General features: G+C 44.3%; 1 long non-coding RNA gene across 4 annotated transcripts; it reads left to right on the forward strand.

The window, feature by feature from the left end:
• Nucleotides 1-1,224: 1,224 nt before the first annotated feature.
• LOC123136926 (uncharacterized) lies at nt 1,225-22,903 on the forward strand. Of its 4 annotated transcripts, none has more exons than XR_006467505.1 (10): nt 1,225-1,843; nt 18,582-18,760; nt 18,835-18,937; nt 19,014-19,265; nt 19,386-19,589; nt 19,836-19,940; nt 20,158-20,956; nt 21,052-21,291; nt 21,381-21,438; nt 22,584-22,902. It is a non-coding gene; the product is annotated as an uncharacterized lncRNA (long non-coding RNA). The 4 variants fall into 4 exon arrangements; XR_006467506.1 differs by lacking the exon at nt 1,225-1,843 and adding an exon at nt 19,665-19,757 and having other exon boundaries at nt 16,727-18,760; nt 22,584-22,903; XR_006467507.1 differs by lacking the exon at nt 1,225-1,843 and adding an exon at nt 16,727-18,499.
• The last annotated feature ends 620 nt before the right edge of the window (nt 22,904-23,523 follow it).

Here is a 23,523-nt window from a genome sequence, read left to right on the forward strand (position 1 = left end):
TTGTAATGTCATGGAACACTTCTACGACAGCACAGGTATGACTATCTTGATTCTGTAATAAAATCGTCATGGATGTACATGCATGACAAAAAACGTGACCTACTGTGACAAACACGTATCATCACGGAAGTGTATTTTTTTTTGTACTGTAGGCATCTAGACATGCATACTTGATCTGGTCATGGTCTAGGTTGGACTTTTCTCACTAACTAACAGTGATGCTTTTTTCCTTGTTAAGACTTATGTTTGCAACCTTCTTTGCTAGCTTCTCCAATGAAGCCAAATTCCCAGCTTTTTGGTTATGAACCTTGATACCTAGTCCCTGCACATCAACAGGTTTTTTGATACCCAAGCTATATAACTTGAGTTTTTTTGATGTCATTGCAATGGCGGCACCCGCAAATTCGACTGTGTCATTGTCGAGGAAGTTGCGCAGAAGTGGAGGGATAAAACTCCTGGCATGAGCCTGGTATAGCTGGTAAATTAGGCAATGCTTGCCCACACAAAGCTGCAAGACAGCAGCACATTGTGGCTCTTGATTAGAGAGAGCAAGTTGTTTCTCAAGTGGAAGCTTCTTGCACTCTTTGCTGTGGACATATCTAGTGTATTCACAGTCAAGGCCGATAACACGACACTTGGCATGATTAAGATTCTTTTTCCAGATGAACCTGATGAAGGCAACAACTGTTGAAGGGCTTCTAGTCATCGTAGTATGAATTCTAATACCACTCTTGCTGATATGAAAAAGGCGGTCTGGATGATTGTTGTCCACACTCTTGGGAAATTGGACACGGACTTTGCCGACCTTAATATTGTGAAGGTTGACATGGCGAACATTTCTTCGCTGAGGTTGACAGCACACACTACACCACAACACTTGATTGGGGGCAGTTAACTGCCGGGAGAAAAACCTGCCTAAGGGCAATCTGTCTGCCGGGACATCTGTTACTGCCGGTAGAAGCATCTTAGGGCGGTCTAATTGTCAGGAGAACTACAGCAACAATGGCACGTGCACTACTGGCATACTTTATGGCCCATAATCTGCCGGAAGAACTAAATCACGGCCCATTGTCCGCTGACCCATGCCGGAGACCGTCTTTGGCGCATGAAACGGGAAAACGGCCTAGCTAGCGCGTGCCAGCGAGGAAAAAAAGCACGCGACTTTGATGAATTCTTTTGCCTATTGTAAAATAGACGCGCCGGCCCTCCCGCGACCATAGAGACCCGCAATGCTTCCCCCAAATCGATCCCCAATCCTGCGCCTCCACCAAATCGACCGCGCGCAGCCGCCGCCCCCAAAACCTAGCTCACCACCGGCGCGCGACCGCCTTCCGGTCAGACCTCCTCTAGCGTAACCCCCCACCCCCACCGCCGATGTAACCCCTCACCACCGCAGCTCCTCTACCCCTCACCATCGCAAGCAGCCGCCTCCCCCAACCATCCATCCATCACCGGTGCCGCCGCTCCCAACCAACAACTTCCTCCACCCCCAACCGACCATCGACCGCCGCTGCCGCCACCAACCATCCACCGCCCTCCGCTAGACCCAGCTCTTTCCTCCCCGAGCTCTGTTTCCGCCCACCACCAAGCCGCTGTCAGCCACTGTCATCGTTGCCGCACTCCAGATTGAGCTTTGCTTCCTCCCCGAGCAGGCGAGCACCAAGTCATGGGTCTGCTCCTCCACAAGCCCCTAAAGCAGGAGACCGCGCATTGGCCCTCCTCTCCAGCAAGCAGGCAACTCCTTGACAAGCCCCTGAAGCAGCAGTCCGCGGGTTGGCCCTCCTCTCCAGCAAGCTACTCTGCCTACTGAACATCGAGTCTACTGTACTTCATTTGACAGCTGGTAAGGTTTCATGACAATTTTTTTGTTTTCTTTTGTTCTGAATGTGCAGCTATGGATCTTGAGATCAAAGCCCCTAAGACTACATTGCTAGTTTGTTCTTCCTTGCTGATGGCTAGAACACCTCCTGCCCTTTGAAGCTTGTGCTCAAAATAATGTTGAAAAGTAGCAGCACTGAACTATTCCATCAATTAGAACAAAGCATCAAGTTTTAATTGCTTTGATATTATAACAACAAAAAAACCATGAGCCAATCACATTTGAAGGTTATTTTCTTGTCTAAAAATGAACACTGCTACTATAAGTAGCCCTTTAGATCAAAGAACAGGGACAATTACTGATTAACAAGTGCATACTTTAATTAGATTTTTTGACACCTGACTAAGTTGTTTAGTTGAGCTTTGGAGTTCACTTTAATTTGAGATGAAAGAAAGCTAGTTATTTAAGTTCTTTGTTTGTTTATTTAATGCCCCAAGGTAGTACCATCTTTGTTTGAGTTTTGCCAAATACGAGATGTGTACAGAACATGTGCTATGCTTTTACGATATAGATGATGCCATTCTTACTGCTATTTTGGTATTTTTATTTTCTGAAATGAAATGTTTTAGTTAATTATATTCTATTGTGTGATGGCATTTCTTCACGTATTGTATTTCTTGTTGCCTGTACTAGATATTGATGATCTGCATTTTGTTACTAGATTTTTTCCTTCATAGAAGTATACTTTCTTGCATGTTAGGCAATTTTAGTGAAATTGGTCAAGAATGGAGAAGAGTTGGATGGATAAAGCTAGAAATACACAAGCATATATTGACGGGGTAGAGAAATTCATAGATTTTGCTTTTACGCATTCAGCAAGAGGGAACACTATACTATGTCCTTTTAGAATTTGCTTGAACTGTTGTTGGTTTGAAGCTAATGTTGTCTATGAGCACTTGTTATGAGATGGGTTTATTAATGGGTACAAACGATGGATATATCATGGGGAGGCATCATCATCTCTTGCATCTGAGAGTGACCATGATGAGGTTCAACCAGATGATTTTCAAGAGGAGATTGACTTAGATGACTATGATGAGATGCTTGAAATGGTTCAAGATATAGCACATCAAAATGGGGATTTTAGTGATGGTACTAGTGGGGAGGATCCAAGTCACCAGGATGCAGAGCCTGGGGGCGTCGACCCTCTTCTAGAGAAGCAAAAGAAGAAGGATGAAGATGCTTTTCTACAATTCATAGCTGATGATAGGGAGGAGCTTTATCCAGGGTGCACAACCTTCTCAAAGCTACGTTTTGTTGTTAGGTTACTCCACATAAAATCTCTTGGAGGTTGGAGTGATAAAAGTTTTGACATACTGCTAGAGTTGCTAAAGAGGCCTTTCGAACAGCAAAGCTACCCAAAAACTTTTATGAAGCTAAGAAGATGATAAAATGCCTTGAGCTTGGTTATATAAAAATTCATGCATGTGAGAATGATTGCATTTTGTTCTGGAAGGAACATGCAAATAAGGATATGTGTCCTACATGCAAAACTTCTCGGTGGAAATCTGAAAAGAATAGTCTTGATGGGAAACATGTACACAAGGTCCCAAGGAAGGTTCTTCGTTATTTTCCAATAAAGAAGAGGCTACAATGCCTTTTTGTGTCCGCAAATAGTGTAGTGGACTGCAGATGGCATGCTGAAGAACGTACAAGAGATGGACTAATAAGGCATCCAGCGGATGCACCTGCTTGGAAGGACATGGATGGCAAATATCCAGATTTTGCTAAAGATAGTCGCAACATGAGGCTGCTTGTAGTATCTGATTGTTTTAATCCATTTAGGACAATGAAGTTATCCTATAGTGTCTAGCCTGATGTAGTAATTCCGTTGAATCTTCCTCCTTGGTTGTGCATGAAGCAGCATAATTTCATCCTCTCTTTACTAATTCCTGGTCCAAGGTCACCTAGGAGAGATATAGATGTATTTCTTGAACCACTTATTGATGATTTGAACTTGCTTTTTGAGGAGGGTGTTAGAATCTATGATGCCTCGACCGGTAAACCCTTCAACCTGCATGATGCTGTATTGTCAACTACATCAGACCTCCCAGGCTTATGCACTCTATCCGTGATTGTAACCTCTAGTGAATTTGGTTGTCCATCGTGTGCCTCACATACTTGTTCTCTTCGGTTGAAGGAAGGCAAGAAATTTTGCTATATGGGTCATCGAAGGTTTCTTGATCCTAACCATGAATACAAATTTGATGAAGAATCCTTTGATGGTGTGAAATTAGGGACAACACCTGGACCACTTACTGGAGACGAAGTTTTGGCCCTCACTGAAAATATGAAGACTGTTTTTGCAAAGGACCCTTCCGGGAAAACAACCACAAAGAAGACCAAGGTTGGCGAACCACCAATGGTTCGGAAAAGAAAATCCATATGGTTTAGGTTGAGATACTGGAACGACTTGCTACAGCCTCATAATCTTGATGCAATGCACATTGAAATGAATGTATGTGAAAATATAATTAACACACTTCTATGTATGGATAACAAATCAAAAGATAAGTATAGCCCTCATAGAGATCTAGAGCATCTTCGAATAAGAAAATCTCTCCAACCTGTCCCAGTAGGTGAACAATTTGATTTGCCTGCTGCACCCTATGGAATGGACAATGTGTCAGGACCCCGACTCAATGCCACATCGATCTAGCATGTAACACCTCATATCACTTTGCGGCCTCACGCACGGTATTCCCACGGGTGTCGCCTTACCTTTGCCCGGGACCGTTTGCGCCTTTTGGCACACGTATATGACAGTGTCGCTAGCATCCATATGATAAGGAGCCCGGGCTGACATGGCTAGTCGTAAACCCAAAGCGGCACAGACTTACAGGGACAGGCATCCATGACCCAGCATCGAACGTGTCGGTCATCAGCGAGTGAATCCAGGCTGTAGCACTGGGCTAGCAGGACTCCGGTGAACCGGGCTGTAGCGGGCTAACAGGACTCCGGTATTCATCGCGTGACATTTCCCCGAAGGGACAGACACAGGAACGAAGAAGGACACATGCCGGCCAGCCTAAGTGTTCCGGAGCAGTAGCAAGCTACCATGGCTCGGTGGAAACACTAGGAGACATTTCCCGGTAAGAGAGGCTACTAAAGATAAACAACTAGATTGTCAGATCCCACACATACCAAGCATTTCAATAACATACACACAATATGCTCGATATGTGCAATACAACATGGCATCACAAAATGACTCTACGACTCAGTAGTTTATTCAATAGGCTCCGAGGAGCGAGACATTACAAACATGGGTCTCATGACCCAACAATCAGAGCATACAAGTCAAAGCACAAGCGGAAGCTATCATGTCTGAGTACAGACATCTATAAATGAAAAAGGCTGAGAAGCCTGACTATCTATCAGATCCTGCCGAGGGCACAAGATCGTAGCTGAGGTAACAAGCTAAACGTCGAAGACCACGCGGAAATACTAGTGAGACTGAAGTCTCTCTGCAAAAACATAAAATAGGCAAACGTGAGTACAAATGTACCCAGCAAGACTTACATCAGAACTATCTACATATGCATCTTTATCAACAAAGGGGATGGTGGAGTTTGACTGCAGCAAGCCAGCTTTGACTCGGTGGCTATCCTGAACTACGACTGCAAGTAACTCTTTTGAGGTGGCGCACACGAGTCCACATATTCACCATATCAATACACCACTATGGATCCGCTCCCGTCTCCCTACGAGAACGCCATCCATAGCACTCACGCTTATCTTGCATATTTTAGGGTATCCACTTTCACTTGTCTATGAACTGATATAAGCAACCCAGAAGTCCTTTTCCGCGGACACGGCTATTCGAATAGATGATGTTAACCCTGCAGGGGTGTACTTCTTCACACACGCTCTCACCACTTACCGCCGTTTACACGACATGTACTCGGCAACCTTCAAGCGGAAGCCCAACGTGGGTGTCGGCCACGGCCTGCCTAAACACTCGAGTCTCTAGTCCAGGTTTATCGCCTATTCGGGTTCCATCCATGAGGAGATCCGGCCGGAGTTTCGCTCACAGCCCCAAACGATGTGAACAGGGTTCCCGAGACACCAAACGGGCGCCCGGTACACCGTGCCACGTGCCTACCACATCACAGCCCACCCCTACGGTCAGCGCTGCCCACGGCCTCCAGCATACTACAAACACCAGAAACTACTTGCAACTCCTGGACAGAGGACAAGGGTGATCAAGAAGCCGAGAGGGTCCATTGGTTTCGGGCCCAATGCGTGGTAGTAGCTGAATCATGGATCACAAACGCAGAACTCAGTTCCTGAGGACGGCTGCAATGAGAGAACCCACCATGTACTCCTACATGGCCTCTCACCGCTACCTTTACCAAAACGTGTTCACACACTTAGCTCAAACATAGTAGGACATGTTCACACGCCTCTGATTCATCCCCGATGAATCAGACCTGACTCAACTCTAAGCAGTAGCAGGCATGACAAACAAGCATGAATGAGTAGGCACAACAGGGCTCAAACAACTCCTACTCATGCTAGTGGGTTTCATCTATTTACTGTGGCAATGACAGGTCATGCAAAGGATAAAGGGGTTCAACTACCGCAGCATGTAACAGTTGAATCGGTGTTGTCCTAATGCAGTAAAAGAGAGCAGGAGCGAGAGAGTAGGATTGTATCGGAATGAACAAGGGGGTTTTGCTTGCCTGGCACTTCTGAAGATAACATTGAGTCTTCATCAGTGTCAACGATCACATCATCGGTATCACGTCTATCGAGAGGGGACAAATACCGGTAACACAGAAAGGAACACAATCAATGCAATGCACAATATGATGCATGCTCATGACATGGCAATATGAATGTGTTTTGAGCTAATGCAACTAGCAACAGATTAAATGAAGTTGGTTTGAATATAAAATTCAAATTTAAACTCCATATGTGATTAAATAAATGCCATTTAATTGATTTGTGCTAAACAGCAGCTATAAGTTGTTCTAACATGCATGAAAATGGTACAGATGGATTCCTTGAATTTTTCTGATAATTTTTCATATATAATTTATTTGATTTGGAGTTACGGTTAATTTTCTATGATTTATTGAAGTTTATACCAATTTCTGGAATTTCCTGAATATTTAAAATAAACTAAATTCCAGAAAAGGAATATTGCGTCAGCATGACGTTGGCATGACGTCAGCAAGTCAACAGGGGTCGGTCAGGGTCAAACCTGACGTGTGGGGGCCACACGTCAGTGACACATGTTAGACAGGGGGGGGGGTTAGTTTAATTTAATTAAAGATTAAGGAACTAGGGCCCACATGTCAGTGTCAGCAGGGGGGGGTAATTAAATTAAAATAAACTAAATTAATTAGCAGGGGGGCTGGCCCCACCTGTCATCGACCCAGGGGGGGTTACGCCGTGGTCAAGTGGTCAACCCCACCGGCGGCTTGACGCCGGCGAGGCCAGCCGCGGTGGCGAGCCTCGGGTTTTGCCCACAGGGCTCAGTTTGGCGCGCGGAGCACAACTTCGGGATGCGGACGCTCGTCCGCATCCAACTGTGGTGGTGGCGCGGCCGGGGAGTGGCCGGAGTGGTGCCGGCGACGAGCTCGGCGGCGGCCGAAGCTCGGGTGCAAGTGGGGATGGGGCTGCGTTTCGCAAACGAGCGTGGCGAGGTGCCACGGAGGCTCTACGCGATGCGGGGAGCGCGTTGGGCGCATGCCCGGGACCAAATGGTCACCGGAGCTACGCCGACGTTGAGCTCAGGCTGCGGCGCGTTTCGGCCATAAGGGGGGCGACGACTACGGCGATCAAATGAAGCGGGGAAGAGGGGGAAAGGGTGGAGGAGCTCACAGCGATCACGAAGAGGGGCTCGGCTTGCTCGGGAACGGCCGGAGTTCCACGAATTTGGGCGACGGCGACCGGCGGGTCTGAGGTAGGAGATGAGCTCGGGGAGGATGTTCGGGGCTTCTGGAGGGGCGTGGCTCAGTGGAAGAGGAGGAGGGGGTCGAGGCGAAGCTCGAGGGCGTGTCGGAGAGGCTGCGGGATGGCTGCGGCCGCGGTAGCGACGTCGGCGGCGACGAGATCCGCTCGGTCGCGGGAGGGAGAGGGAGCAGAGGGGGATAGGGACGGAGGGAGAGATACGGGAGAGTGAGAGAGGGTCGAGGGAGCCGCGTGGCGTCTCCAGGGAGTAGCGGAGGCAAGCAGGGAGGCAGGAGGTGGCCTGGGCGTGTGCCCGCGCGCTCCGGCCACGCGCCTGCGCCTACTGGCGCGAGGAGGAAGGCGACAGGGGAGGGAGGCGGCGGTGGGCTGGGCCAGCTGGGCCGGTTGGTGGCGCCAGGTAGGCTGCGGTAAGTGGCCCAGGTGGCCTTCTCTTCTTTTATTTTTGCTCTGTTTTATTTTTAATCATTGTTTTCTATTTGTTTCAATCTGTTTTGATTTAGTTCAAACACTAAATCATTTTTGTTTCTTCCAATAATTTTTGCAGGGACTGAAAGTAATATTCTAGAGCCCCTCACAGAATATCAGAATTATTGAAGCATTAAAAATATATATAACATATATTTGCTCCAACTCAAATACAATATATATTAGTTCAAAGATCCAAAATGACATGGAAAATGTGCATCATCTCCGGTTACTGTTTCCAGCATTTTTCCAAAGATGATGAACATTTTTTGAAAGCCACTTGGATTGACTGAAAATATTTTAGGTGAACCTGGTGAATTCTTATAATGCTAGGGTTTGGACAATCCCCATTTCAACTTTCTGTAAAAGTAAACATGATGCATCACCAAAGGCTAGTACTAGTGCAATGCCAGAAGCTAGGGATGGGACAACTCACCCCCACTAAACAAGAATCTCGTCTCGAGATTCAAGCGTAGGGTAGGATGAAGGGAAAACGCAAACTAGTATAATCTTCATGATCCAGGTTGCACTTCAAATGAACGTTGTTTCGATCACCATCTTTGTCTTGTCGTCTTGCTCTGAGAAATCCTGCCAACATGACCTGGAGGGAAAGAGACTCTAGAAGGGTCGGTCTTCTCGAAGGTCGAGCAACTCAGGATTAACTCATGGAATGAGACATAGCAACCTCTCTTGAGCTGAGACACTAAACATACGTCCATGGGAATGGAGTGAAGCAGATGACGAAGGTTCACTAGGTAGACAATAATTCCACACTTAAGAAGGTGGTAAAATATCGTCCACGTAGCGAGGAGTTTAGTTGCCATGAAACCACGACGAAACATCCTGGAGGAGCGTGATTCGTAGATTATTTCCTTAAGTGGCAAAAAGAATTACCTTTGATTCGGAGATCATTTAAGCTCTTCATACCAGCCTAAGGCAATCACAAGCGATCATTTGGAGGGGGTCGGTAGAATGGCATACTCGGACTTGGATGATGTGGATTACCTTGTTGAAGACAACGCAATGGATGAATTTGCTTATCACCGGAAATGGAAGGGACCCATGGTAGAATGGCACATTGGTGGTGCAAACTGGGAACAAAATGCAAATGATGGGAATGATTCTGGTAACTGGGGAAGAACCCAACAAAAGAGAGTGGATTCACTGTTTGAAAGGGTCATAGCATTGCCGAGGAAACTGAGAGCAATCTCGGTTAGTGCCGATGATAACACGTAGCGCTTGTGCGTGCTCTCAAGAACTTGAGCATTTCCACATCATCAAGGTTTTATCAACAGTCGCGTCAAGGATCCTGGCAACACAACTTACTACCATGATGAATACCGGTGGAAGATGCAGATGCAAAGGAAGATAACACCTTCTCAGATTTCACCCTTGGCAGGGACAAGGAAATAAAATCTGGATGATCGACCGAGAGACATTTAGCACTCCGCTTCTAATGTTCTCCTTGATGTGCTAGCGTAATACACCCATAGATATGGTTTGATATCTAGAACATCAAGTAAAGATCGGACTTCGGGAGCAATAGAATCCATAAGAAACAGTTACGGAGGTAAATCCTACGAAATCCTTATGGGGAGGTGGCCAACTTCCTCAAACAAGATACTACAATAATAGGCCTTCCGGCTGGGTGTGTTGGCCACGACATCCACTTTACCGGTTATTGAGGGACCAATATTATAGTTCTTGGGAAATGTTCCAACCATCATATCTGCCTGAGATTCAGATCTGGTTGGTGTCAGGTTATTCCAGACTCATCGAGTCTAGGAAGAAAAATGAAAGTTTGCAACACAAATCGACGAGATAACGTTGCGGGATTCTCGGGAGATGAACTACGATAGCAAGCTCCAAAACATGAGCTGGTTCTGCTACTAACATGTGAACACGTTGTCCCAGACAGGCATGACCACATAGTAGTCTTATAATAAAACACTACCGAGTTCAGTAGGGGGAACCATCAACGAGGGTATCGAAGTCTTGTGCATTACCATGGATTAACACTTAACTCCTTTTCTCGAACAAATCAGTCAGTGGCTTGGGGTGCTACGGAACACATATGGAATGGAGGTTGCAAGTCTCCGAACCACAGAATACTTTCGCACGTATGCATGACTGATTTGGGATGATTCCAAAGAAACAACATTGACTTTCTCGAATCCACGGCGGCAACTTGCATCAGATGCACATGAATTAAAGGAAGTCACTACCTTCATCCAAAAATACATGCTTCATGAGCTAGCATGAACAAATGCTTTCAAAAGTTTCCAACACTAACTTAATGTTCAACAACAGCATGGAGGGGATAAGGATGTTGTCAATGGACTCAACAACATCTCATCGGAATTTCCATATCACTGGACTTCCACCATCGTGTGAACACGGTGATAGCAGTGGTCAGACCCAAAAAATATAATGGTGTATGCTCGAGGGATCAACCACGAGGAAGACAACATTACGAACATCGTTGGTTCTGACTTGATTTGACGATAGCCCACACTCAAATCAAAAGATTGATAAGACGATAGGTCCAACAACTGATCACAGGGACCAATCGATGAAGATATCATCTTTCTTCAACACACACTACACAAGAATATCCCTTTGGAACGAACTAAGTCAGGCAAGCTTTTATCTTCCAACTCTCCAAGTTGTTGTCTAGCTTAACCAACTAGCTCCGGGATATCCAACACAGATTCTTGGAGAAAGGGTGGTTCACAAGAAACCAACTTGATCACGAGCTCAACATAGCGGTCAGGTGACAACCTGGTAATACTTCCGAGAAGATCTTCGGAAATCACGAACCACCGATATGTTACTAAGCTCGAGAACAATCTTGCTTTTCAGGGCAAGATGATATGATCAAATGGGCGAGGACTTGACAAATCCTAACTCATCAATCAAAGAGTGCACCAGGAAATAAGGACTAGGTAGCACGATCAATCTTAGAACGGTGATTCAATAACCAACATACTGAGAATAGGATTATTGTCCATTAACTACCAAGCAATGGGGTTGCTAGGAGTATTGAGTTCACACATCACGATTCACTTGTAGACATTCCGGTTACAATAACACAGGAACCGAGGAATGAACAATGATGGCAAGAAGTATTACTGTACTAAGAGTTCATAGGATGGTGTGCAATTCCTATAACAATCTCGATATAAAATATGTAATACTCCAAGGTAGAGCAGAACCAAAAGCTGGATTGGCATTTGATCTGCGGAATACAACTACTTTGACCCAATCCTAGATATGGAAGAGGTACTGGAGTTTGTTTCTCCTAGTCATTCCGGAATAGAATGGCTTGACAGACCACAAGGGTAATAGGCATCGATAGACGAACGCACGCATACTCTTGACTATCAATTGATAGACGAGGGTCAGAATGCAACTAAAGAGAGACAACTCAAAAGAACATATTACTTTCTGGGTTGTGGATACATGGGTTGGTATGCCGAACAAAGTTCAACAAAATTCTTCCGGATAACCCATGCATAAAGGCTGAGCTGGCAGAGTCACAATATAGCATGGAGAACTCATAGAGGGCCTGTTGTGATCTTTTGATCCAACAACTTCTGCCATAATGGTTCATGGTATTTGGAAGAACGATATACCACGGACCTCGAGGACTATCGCAAAGGTTACTGATATACTAAAGGAAGTAGCAACACTATCAACATGATGTAAGTAGGGTGAATATCGGGTTTAAGAACCCAGGAATAGAATACCTACTACTAAGTAGCATCACAGGATGCTTTCGAGAATGATGGCCAGAATCATCACACTGGGAACACAAATCATGGCTAAATTACTAGATGATCCCCTAGGACACCTAGGGTCATTATAATATCTCCAACATATATGTCAAGGTAACGGAGTACCTCAACTCACTGATTAGTGTGATTGAGCTGGCATAAAGGAGCATCGAAACCAGAGGAAAAGGATTTTGCAAATGCATCAGATTATTTAGAAACCTGGAATGACTCGGACAGCATAACGGCTATAAATGCTCAGAAAAGATTTGAGACATTCACAAAAATGGTGGCATAACCACTCAGAAGCACAATATCAAGGTTCCGAGATCAATAATTAACATACAGAGGTAGAAATGAACTGAGGCTTAATCCAAAAATCTTATAAGTCTACGGATTAGTAACACGTGATCCTGATGGAAAGAAGAGATAGCCTAGTTCTTAATCCCTGTAGAAGAGAAGATGATGACTCAGATCAGAAGGCCATGAGGTATAAGGAGTAAAAGAGCCTTACGTTCCAACCCACAATCAATTCCCTTATATAACTAAAGAATTTCTAGACTCAACTTCGACCAGTTTGGCTTGGTAATCCTACAGGCAGTCAAGCTCTGATACCAACGCTGTCAGGACCCCGACTCAATGCCACATCGATCTAGCATGTAACACCTCATATCACTTTGCGGCCTCACGCACGGTATTCCCACGGGTGTCGCCTTACCTTTGCCCGGGACCGTTTGCGCCTTTTGGCACACGTATATGACAGTGTCGCTAGCATCCATATGATAAGGAGCCCGGGCTGACATGGCTAGTCGTAAACCCAAAGCGGCACAGACTTACAGGGACAGGCATCCATGACCCAGCATCGAACGTGTCGGTCATCAGCGAGTGAATCCAGGCTGTAGCACTGGGCTAGCAGGACTCCGGTGAACCGGGCTGTAGCGGGCTAACAGGACTCCGGTATTCATCGCGTGACATTTCCCCGAAGGGACAGACACAGGAATGAAGAAGGACACATGCCGGCCAGCCTAAGTGTTCCGGAGCAGTAGCAAGCTACCATGGCTCGGTGGAAACACTAGGAGACATTTCCCGGTAAGAGAGGCTACTAAAGATAAACAACTAGATTGTCAGATCCCACACATACCAAGCATTTCAATAACATACACACAATATGCTCGATATGTGCAATACAACATGGCATCACAAAATGACTCTACGACTCAGTAGTTTATTCAATAGGCTCCGAGGAGCGAGACATTACAAACATGGGTCTCATGACCCAACAATCAGAGCATACAAGTCAAAGCACAAGCGGAAGCTATCATGTCTGAGTACAGACATCTATAAATGAAAAAGGCTGAGAAGCCTGACTATCTATCAGATCCTGCCGAGGGCACAAGATCGTAGCTGAGGTAACAAGCTAAACGTCGAAGACCACGCGGAAATACTAGTGAGACTGAAGTCTCTCTGCAAAAACATAAAATAGACAAACGTGAGTACAAATGTACCCAGCAAGACTTACATCAGAACTATCTACATATGCATCTTTATCAACAAAGGGGATGGTGGAGTTTGACTGCAGCAAGCCAGCTTTGACTCGGTGGCTATCCTGAACTACGACTGCAAGTAACTCTTTTGAGGTGGCGCACACGAGTCCACATATTCACCATATCAATACACCACTATGGATCCGCTCCCGTCTCCCTACGAGAACGCCATCCATAGCACTCACGCTTATCTTGCGTATTTTAGGGTATCCACTTTCACTTGTCTATGAACTGATATAAGCAACCCAGAAGTCCTTTTCCGCGGACACGGCTATTCGAATAGATGATGTTAACCCTGCAGGGGTGTACTTCTTCACACACGCTCTCACCACTTACCGCCGTTTACACGACATGTACTCGGCAACCTTCAAGCGGAAGACCAACGTGGGTGTCGGCCACGGCCTGCCTAAACACTCGAGTCTCTAGTCCAGGTTTATCGCCTATTCGGGTTCCATCCATGAGGAGATCCGGCCGGAGTTTCGCTCACAGCCCCAAACGATGTGAACAGGGTTCCCGAGACACCAAATGGGCGCCCGGTACACCGTGCCACGTGCCTACCGCATCACAGCCCACCCCTACGGTCAGCGCTGCCCACGGCCTCCAGCATACTACAAACACCAGAAACTACTTGCAACTCCTGGACAGAGGACAAGGGTGATCAAGAAGCCGAGAGGGTCCATTGGTTTCGGGCCCAATGCGTGGTAGTAGCTGAATCATGGATCACAAACGCAGAACTCAGTTCCTGAGGACGGCTGCAATGAGACAACCCACCATGTACTCCTACATGGCCTCTCACCGCTACCTTTACCAAAACATGTTCACACACTTAGCTCAAACATAGTAGGACATGTTCACACGCCTCTGATTCATCCCCGATGAATCAGACCTGACTCAACTCTAAGCAGTAGCAGGCATGACAAACAAGCATGAATGAGTAGGCACAACAGGGCTCAAACAACTCCTACTCATGCTAGTGGGTTTCATCTATTTACTGTGGCAATGACAGGTCATGCAAAGGATAAAGGGGTTCAACTACCGCAGCATATAACAGTTGAATCGGTGTTGTCCTAATGCAGTAAAAGAGAGCAGGAGCGAGAGAGTAGGATTGTATCGGAATGAACAAGGGGGTTTTGCTTGCCTGGCACTTCTGAAGATAACATTGAGTCTTCATCAGTGTCAACGATCACATCATCGGTATCACGTCTATCGAGAGGGGACAAATACCGGTAACACAGAAAGGAACACAATCAATGCAATGCACAATATGATGCATGCTCATGACATGGCAATATGAATGTGTTTTGAGCTAATGCAACTAGCAACAGATTAAATGAAGTTGGTTTGAATATAAAATTCAAATTCAAACTCCATATGTGATTAAATAAATGCCATTTAATTGATTTGTGCTAAACAGCAGCTATAAGTTGTTCTAACATGCATGAAAATGGTACAGATGGATTCCTTGAATTTTTCTGATAATTTTTCATATATAATTTATTTGATTTGGAGTTACGGTTAATTTTCTATGATTTATTGAAGTTTATACCAATTTCTGGAATTTCCTGAATATTTAAAATAAACTAAATTCCAGAAAAGGAATATTGTGTCAGCATGACGTTGGCATGACGTCAGCAAGTCAACAGGGGTCGGTCAGGGTCAAACCTGACGTGTGGGGGCCACACGTCAGTGACACATGTTAGACAGGGGGGTGTTAGTTTAATTTAATTAAAGATTAAGGCACTAGGGCCCACATGTCAGTGTCAGCAGGGGGGTAATTAAATTAAAATAAACTAAATTAATTAGCAGGGGGGCTGGCCCCACCTGTCATCGACCCAGGGGGGGTTACGCCGTGGTCAAGTGGTCAACCCCACCGGCGGCTTGACGCCGGCGAGGCCAGCCGCGGTGGCGAGCCTCGGGTTTTGCCCACAGGGCTCAGTTTGGCGCGCGGAGCACAGCTTCGGGATGCGGACGCTCGTCCGCATCCAACTGTGGTGGTGGCGCGGCCGGGGAGTGGCCGGAGTGGTGCCGGCGACGAGCTCGGCGGCGGCCGAAGCTCGGGTGCAAGTGGGGATGGGGCTGCGGTGCGCAAACGAGCGCGGCGAGGTGCCACGGAGGCTCTACGCGATGCGGGGAGCGCATTGGGCGCATGCCCGGGACCAAATGGTCACCGGAGCTACGCCGACGTTGAGCTCAGGCGGCGGCGCGTTTCGGCCATAAGGGGGGCGACGACTACGGCGATCAAATGAAGCGGGGAAGAGGGGGAAAGGGTGGAGGAGCTCACAGCGATCACGAAGAGGGGCTCGGCTTGCTCGGGAACGGTCGGAGTTCCACGAATTTGGGCGACGGCGACCGGCGGGTCTGAGGTAGGAGATGAGCTCGGGGAGGATGTTCGGGGCTTCTGGAGGGGCGTGGCTCGGTGGAAGAGGAGGAGGGGGTCGAGGCGAAGCTCAAGGGCGTGTCGGAGAGGCTGCGGGATGGCTGCGGCCGCGGTAGCGACGCCGGCGGCGACGAGCTCCGCTCGGTCGCGGGAGGGAGAGGCAGCAGAGGGGGATAGGGACGGAGGGAGAGATACGGGAGAGTGAGAGAGGGTCGAGGGAGCCGCGTGGCGTCTCCAGGGAGTAGCGGAGGCAAGCAGGGAGGCAGGAGGTGGCCTGGGCGTGTGCTCGCACGCTCCGGCCACGCGCCTGCGCCTACTGGCGCGAGGAGGAAGGCGACAGGGGAGGGAGGCGGCGGTGGGCTGGGCCAGCTGGGCCGGTTGGTGGCGCCAGGTAGGCTGCGGTAAGTGGCCCAGGTGGCCTTCTCTTCTTTTATTTTTGCTCTGTTTTATTATTGTTTTCTATTTGTTTCAATCTGTTTTGATTTAGTTCAAACACTAAATCATTTTTGTTTCTTCCAATAATTTTTGCAGGGACTGAAAGTAATATTCTAGAGCCCCTCACAAAATATCAGAATTATTGAAGCATTAAAAATATATATAACATATATTTGCTCCAACTCAAATACAATATATATTAGTTCAAAGATCCAAAATGACATGGAAAATGTGCATCATCTCTGGTTACTGTTTCCAGCATTTTTCCAAAGATGATGAACATTTTTGAAAGCCACTTGGATTGACTGAAAATATTTTAGGTGAACCTGGTGAATTCTTATAATGCTAGGGTTTGGACAATCCCCATTTCAACTTTCTGTAAAAGTAAACATGATGCATCACGAAAGGCTAGTACTAGTGCAATGCCAGAAGCTAGGGATGGGACACAATGAAAAGAAGAAATTGTTTTGTGAAATTTTTAAGGAAGCTATGTTCCCTGATGGTTGTGCATCTGATATACGCTGGAATGTCCTTGTGAAGCAGAAAAAGATCGTTCGGCTGAAGAGCCATGACAATCACATTCTTTTGCAGCAATTGCTTCCAGTAGATGTTCGGAACACATTGCCAAAGGAAGTCGGTATTGCCTTGGTTCGTGTCAGCAGATTCTTCAAGCAAATATATTCTCCTGTCATTAGCATAAGTGACATGGAGAAGCTAGAGGGAGAAATAGCTGAGACCTTGAGCATTCTTGAAGCCATATTTCTGCCATCATTTTTTGAATTTATGGTTCACTTGATGATTTATCTTCCAACCCAAGTGAGGCTCGGGGTTCCAATAAAGTACAGCAGCATGTACCCAGTAGAAAGGTCATCCCTATAAACCTATTTTCTTGGTATCATATGGTTTCTTGCTTGCCCCAAAATAATATGATATATCCTATGTATATACTATATAGGTATAATATGAAGCTAAAGGGGTTTGTACATACCAAGAACCACCCCGAGGGGTCAATTGCAGAGGGCTATGTGTTTGATGAAAGCTTTACATTCTGCTCTCGTTATTTACATGGATGTGAGACTAGATTTAATAGAAAATGCTGAAATGACACCCTTGAGACCAATGTATCTACTATGCCATTTTTTATCAACAAGGGTCGATTTTTGGCTGGAAAGCATATAGTGACCTTAGATCACAAGTCATGGCTGCAAGCACATCGATGTGTTTTGTTTAATTATGATAACATAGATTCATATTTCAGGTATTTTATTTCTAAGATTTTCTTTCATTTGAGCCTATGAACAATATTTTTCATATTGCTGAATTTGCATACTTAACTCCTGCAGCAAGTATGATGCCTATTTAACTTCGATTGGCCACGGGAATAAGTTAGAGATTACTGGCATTCGCCATGAGAAATTCAATGAGTGGTTTAAGCTCCATGTGGCACAACTAATTGCGAATGGTGAAGATATTTCTGAAGAGATTCAAACTTTAGCTAACGAGCCCTTTTAACTGCAGGGAAGCGTAATAGCTATACCATAGACGGGTACAATTTCCACACAAATTCATATGATCAGGGTAGACCTACCCAAAGCAGCGGGGTTGCTCTTGTATCTCAGATTTTGTCTTCCACAAGTGAAGATAATGAAAATCTTATGGTTAGGAAAAATATATTATAGTGTGATAACTGAAATCCTTTAGTTAAATTTTAACAACAAAGGAAGTATTGTGCTTTTAAAATGTGATTGGGTTGACAACAGTGCACAAGACAAGTGGGTTCAAGTCAATGATCTTGGTGTCACACGTGTGAACTTCAAGCATTTACTCAAGTCTGATGATCCTTTCATTTTGGCATCCCATGCAACCCAAGGGTACTATGTGCAAGATAAGCTTGATAAAGATTGGTATTCTGTTAGAAGCTTTCCTCATCCACGAGACCTGTATGATATGTTTGGAGTGGGAGATGAAGATTTTGACCACCATGATGCACCTACTGTGTCAATTGCTGATATGGATGCCAATGTTGATGTGTTGATGTTAGAAATATACCTTGTAGTAGGACAGATATAGATGGAACACTTGTTCCTTCAGTTTAGCAACCAAAGTGTGTGCCTTTTCCTTTCATTTTTCTTATATACTTGATATCCAATGTGTCAATTCTAATGTGCTATAAATTTTATTTTAAGGAAAAAAGATGGAAAAAGGAAGAGACGAAGACAATGCTGAAGCACGAGAGGAAGAGAGGCTAGCGAATCTTAAAGCAAGAAATAGTGAGGATTTTGCACGATTTGGGTCTTTCAGATTTGCAGATGATAAAGAAATTCCTGGAGGCAAAGCCAGTCAATGGCAAACTAAAAGAAAGAAGGTGATATAACATGCTTCTATTTGGTTATTGCATCTATTACTTCAGTTTTACATATCTTGTTTCGTTATGTGCAGAGCACCGCAGAAAAGTCTACTGTTGAAGTAACTCGAGTTCTTAGGTCCCAAAGTACTAGAGATGTTGATGACATGCCAAGTGATAACATTGAAGAGCACGAAGGTATGTAGCTCTAAAATCTATGTATAGAGACTGCTAGTTAAATGATGACAGCCTACTAACTATTTTTCATGTTTAGACCATGAGTTGGATCAAGAAACAAAGGGGAAGAAGGGGAAAACGCACTAGAATGCACAATGTGTATGATAGATTGGGGACAGTCCCACCAATTCGTCTGGAGTACAATGGTGATGGATAACCAATTGGGGACAATGCGTCGGAGTTTTCAAACTTCATCTGAACACTTGTGAAAATTAAAATATCTCTTGGGCATAATGATTGGAGAAAGGTTGATGTTGAGCAAAAAAATCATTTGTGGAAAACCTTAAAGGTATACTCTATGGTTTCTGGTATAACTTGCCCCTTTATCTCTAGATGACTAGTAGTATAACTTTCCCCTTTATCTAATACATCATCCTTGCACTCTCCATTTACACTTGCTTGAAAGCAGATGTACTATCTTGTGGATGACAAACTGAAGGACTGGGTAATGGGAAGCGTTGTGAAGAAATGAAGGGATTTCAAATCGGATTTGAAGACTTTGTATTTTGATGAGAAGATGACCGATGAGGAACTTCAAGTTGTCCCAGATAACAGAGTTAGCCCAACTGACTGGAAAGAGCTTGTTGCTTTTTGGAAAACTGAAGCAGGGAAGGTACGTTGCAAGAAAATATATGTGCACTTTTCTGTAGTTTGCCTAATTTACAATTCAGTGAATCAATATTTGTAGCAACGTAGCGAGCAAGGAAGAAAAAATCGAATGGAGATGGAATTATTGCATACATCAGGCAACAAAAGTCATGCTCGTGTTTCTCATGAAATGGTGTATAATGATCTTATATAACTCTATTTTGCACCATTTCTTGATTGTTATGAACTAATTATAAGAAAATGAATGTAGCATAAGAAGAATGGATATCCCCCTCAGAGACATGAACTATTTATTCAAACACACACGTGCAAGAAGACTGGTGCACTTTCAAGTGTGGCTGCAGCAACTATATTTGTAAGTATTTTGAGTTGCAACAATATTTATGCTTTGTAATTGTTAGTTTTTTTCTCTAGAACATTGGAGTTATAGTCTTTAGTAGACACTATGTTGCTGATGTGTTCATGGATCATATATTCTGTCTTATAGAAAAAGATAGAAGAGAAGTCAAATGAGCGTCCAGAACTTTTAGAAAAAAGCATCAAGCAAGGTGACCTCTTCTCACATGTTGCAGGAAAGTAGAGGAATGGGTATGTGAGGTGTATAGGTCTAGGACCAAGTGCTGCAGGTTTGGGCATGCCGGGTAATAGAAAGCTGAAATCCATGAAGCTTCAAACGGCTAAGGAAGAAGCAAAAGAAGCTTGGCAATCAAATGTAATTCTTGTTGAGCATGTAGAGAATAATTTCCAAACAGTAGTTACAACTCTGAAGGATGAACTTCAACAAATGAGGAGACTGTTACAATCAAAAGTGCAGCAAAATATTTAGTTCAATCAAGAGTACGGCTTGTCTCACTCTAGATATGGATATGGAGGTGGCCATGGTGGTGGCTATCGATATGAAGGTGCCCATGGAAGTGGATATCGACATGAAGATGGATATGAAGGTGGATATGAAGGTGGATATCGGCATAAAGATGGATATGGAGGTGGACATCGACATAAAGATGGATATGAAGGTGGATATGGAGGTGGTTATGGACATGAAGGGGGGTATGAAAATTAAGGGGAGTATGAGCATAAAGAGAGTGCATAATCTGCCACCCGCAGCCATGAGGTGCGGCAAGAGAAAGAATCAGCCATTTTGCATAAGAAGACTCAAGAAGCACTCTTGCAAAAGAAGTTAATAGCATCCACTCAGAAAAACTTTTTACTTTCTGGTACCGCTCAACATGAGGTGCTACAAGAGAATGAAGCAACCATTTTGCAAAAAAGAAGGCAATAGGGATCACACAACAAAGTAAGGATGTGGCACTTCATCGCCAGAAGATGGCAACAAGCAAGGAAGTTGAAATCACACAAAAAAATCAGCAGGTCAGATTGTACTTTGTTTATATTTTCTTGCTCTTTCTTGTTTAGGATGACAAAGACACTTTCACTTATCTGAGTTCTTTTTCATGCTTACTCAGAAAGGGAAGGATGTGATCCTGTATAATGTTTATTGAGATCATAGTATCCCAGCGGCAAAAGCAACCATTCTGTCAATTGATCAGAAAAAGGAGGTAGGTGGTTAGGAGCTTGGCTCTGAATATTGTCAGGTTGCCCTGAACTATGTAATAAAAAGGGATGCTATACTACCTTGTGGTGTTGCGAACATGACCACCATGGGGCAAGCTCACGGGTGATGTATCGCATGGCCATACAAGCATGTGAGATTTTGTTCTTATTTTCTTATGATTAAACCTACCAATGACTATGGTGGTTGATTCCTGAAAAATCTTTGCTTCTATGTATGAAGTTGGAAGTGGACAAGGCCATGGAAAAAGCGGGAATGCGACCACAAGTAGGCTAAGGAGGTAATATACATGTTTCTCTTGGCTGCTATGTGTATGATGTTAAGTTGCTGCATGGTAATTGCTTGATCTATGCGACTGGATCGATGGATACTTTGATTGGATGTTGTTGTTCATGTCATGTGTATGCATGTTCTTGCATATAACTAGTGGAAGCTTTTACATGTCCGTTGAAAAGAGTATTTAGTTTGGCAAAGTTCTTGATTTGTTCTTAAATGCCGGTCCAATTCTGAATCTGCTGCTGAAAATTTACTATTTCTGAATTGAATGTACACTATAGTTTGTTATCTGGTTTAATTAGGATTTAACATCTTCCACTATTGTCTCTATATACTCGTTTTCCTGTTCATTTAGTCCAGTTACAGATCTGTCATTGAATTTTTTCTTGTTCCAAGTACACTAAAATATTTATCCCATTTTATACTGCAGCCAGATTCTGACTGTTCGTTTCCAGAGTGACTTGAAGTTTTATATGATGCAGATTGCAAGGAGTTTGGTACCTTCACAAATAGGAATGAGTGTTATAGCAAAATGACCATATTTAGTCCCTAATCGCACATGGCCTCTTTTTTAGATGCATGCCAAGTAGTAAATACTTCTACCTTATTTCTAAACTGATTAGTCTCCACCGTTAAAGTTTCACAACTTACGGTTGAAAAATCTTCAATGTTCCTTTTTTTGTTTAATATTATAATAGATAGATGCTGCCAATTCTTGATAAGTTGTCACTTTACTGGATGACATGGTTTCTAAAATACGTCTTTCAACTGTTTGGCACTAGGTTACTCTTGTTTGGCACTAGGTTACTTGCAGAATCATCAACCTTTTCTTTCTTATTTTTCTTGGCAGATAAAGTAGTTGATGCCTTTTCCTTCATGCTTTGTTCTCTACTACTTGGCTATACATGAGCACTATTTGTGTTCATGTATACTGGACAAGGCATAGGCGCATAGTTTTGTTTGTCAAAAAATTGCCACTTTGTACTATGGTGTATTCTTTTCTACATGTGTCATATTATTCCTATGCAAAGAATGACTACTGCCTAGGTCTTTGTAAATGTTCCTTAAGTTTAACTGTAGCATGTCAACTTCAATGTTAATTTCAATTCTGAAACAAGAGCTCCCTATTGAGTATCCTATTTGTTACAGGTTTCACAAAGGTGCACAAGTCGATGAAGATTTGGAAGGTTTTCAAGCTCCTGAAGATTTGGAAGACCTACAATAGTTGGTGGAGTGATTATATAATATTCTTGTTTAGTTTGTGAAACTTGGACACACTTTCTCCACTCATTTTGCTGCTTGATAAGCCATCTGCTCATTTAGGTTGTGTGGCACACCCAAAAACATGTACTTCTCCATTTGTTGCACTATTTCATTTTGTTGGTTGTGTGACACATTTTAAAACATATATGCGCTGTACCTTTTGTGGCACAACCTCCTTATATGTATATTATGGTTGTTTTGTTTATCCAATGACGTTTTAAGGTTCTGGATGAGGCCTGATATTATTTTGATTGAAGCGTATGGATGAGGCATATATGTGACTTTGATCGATGTATAAACTGTACATGTGATATGTCCTGATGACTGAACATACTAAATGGATATTACATATGGGATGCCTAGAACAATTAGGTACTAAAATCAATATGCTGGCAAAATAACTGCCGGGTCAACACTCTTCTGCCGGCAGTATGACTGCCAGTAACTGGTAGTCCATGTGTCTTGCCTAATCTGTCGGGAGAATAGAAACTTGATACGTCTCCAACGTATCTATAATTTTTGATTGCTCCATGCTACTTTATCTACTGTTTTAGGCAATATTGGTATTAATTATCCACTTTTATATTATTTTTGGGACTAACCTATTAACCGGAGGCCCAGCCCAGATTTGTTGTTTTATGCCTATTTCAGTGTCTCGAGGAAAAGGAATATCAGACGGAGTCAAAACGGAACGAAATCAACTGGAGAAGTTATTTTTGGAAGGAAACCCACCTGATGGACTTGGACCCCACGTCAGAAGATACGGGAGGTGCTCACGAGGGTGGGGGGCGCGCCATCCCCCCTGGGCGCGCCCCCTGCCTCGTGG

Source organism: Triticum aestivum, chromosome 6B (genome assembly GCF_018294505.1).
Source record: "Triticum aestivum cultivar Chinese Spring chromosome 6B, IWGSC CS RefSeq v2.1, whole genome shotgun sequence".
NCBI classification, from domain to species: Eukaryota; Viridiplantae; Streptophyta; class Magnoliopsida; order Poales; family Poaceae; genus Triticum; species Triticum aestivum.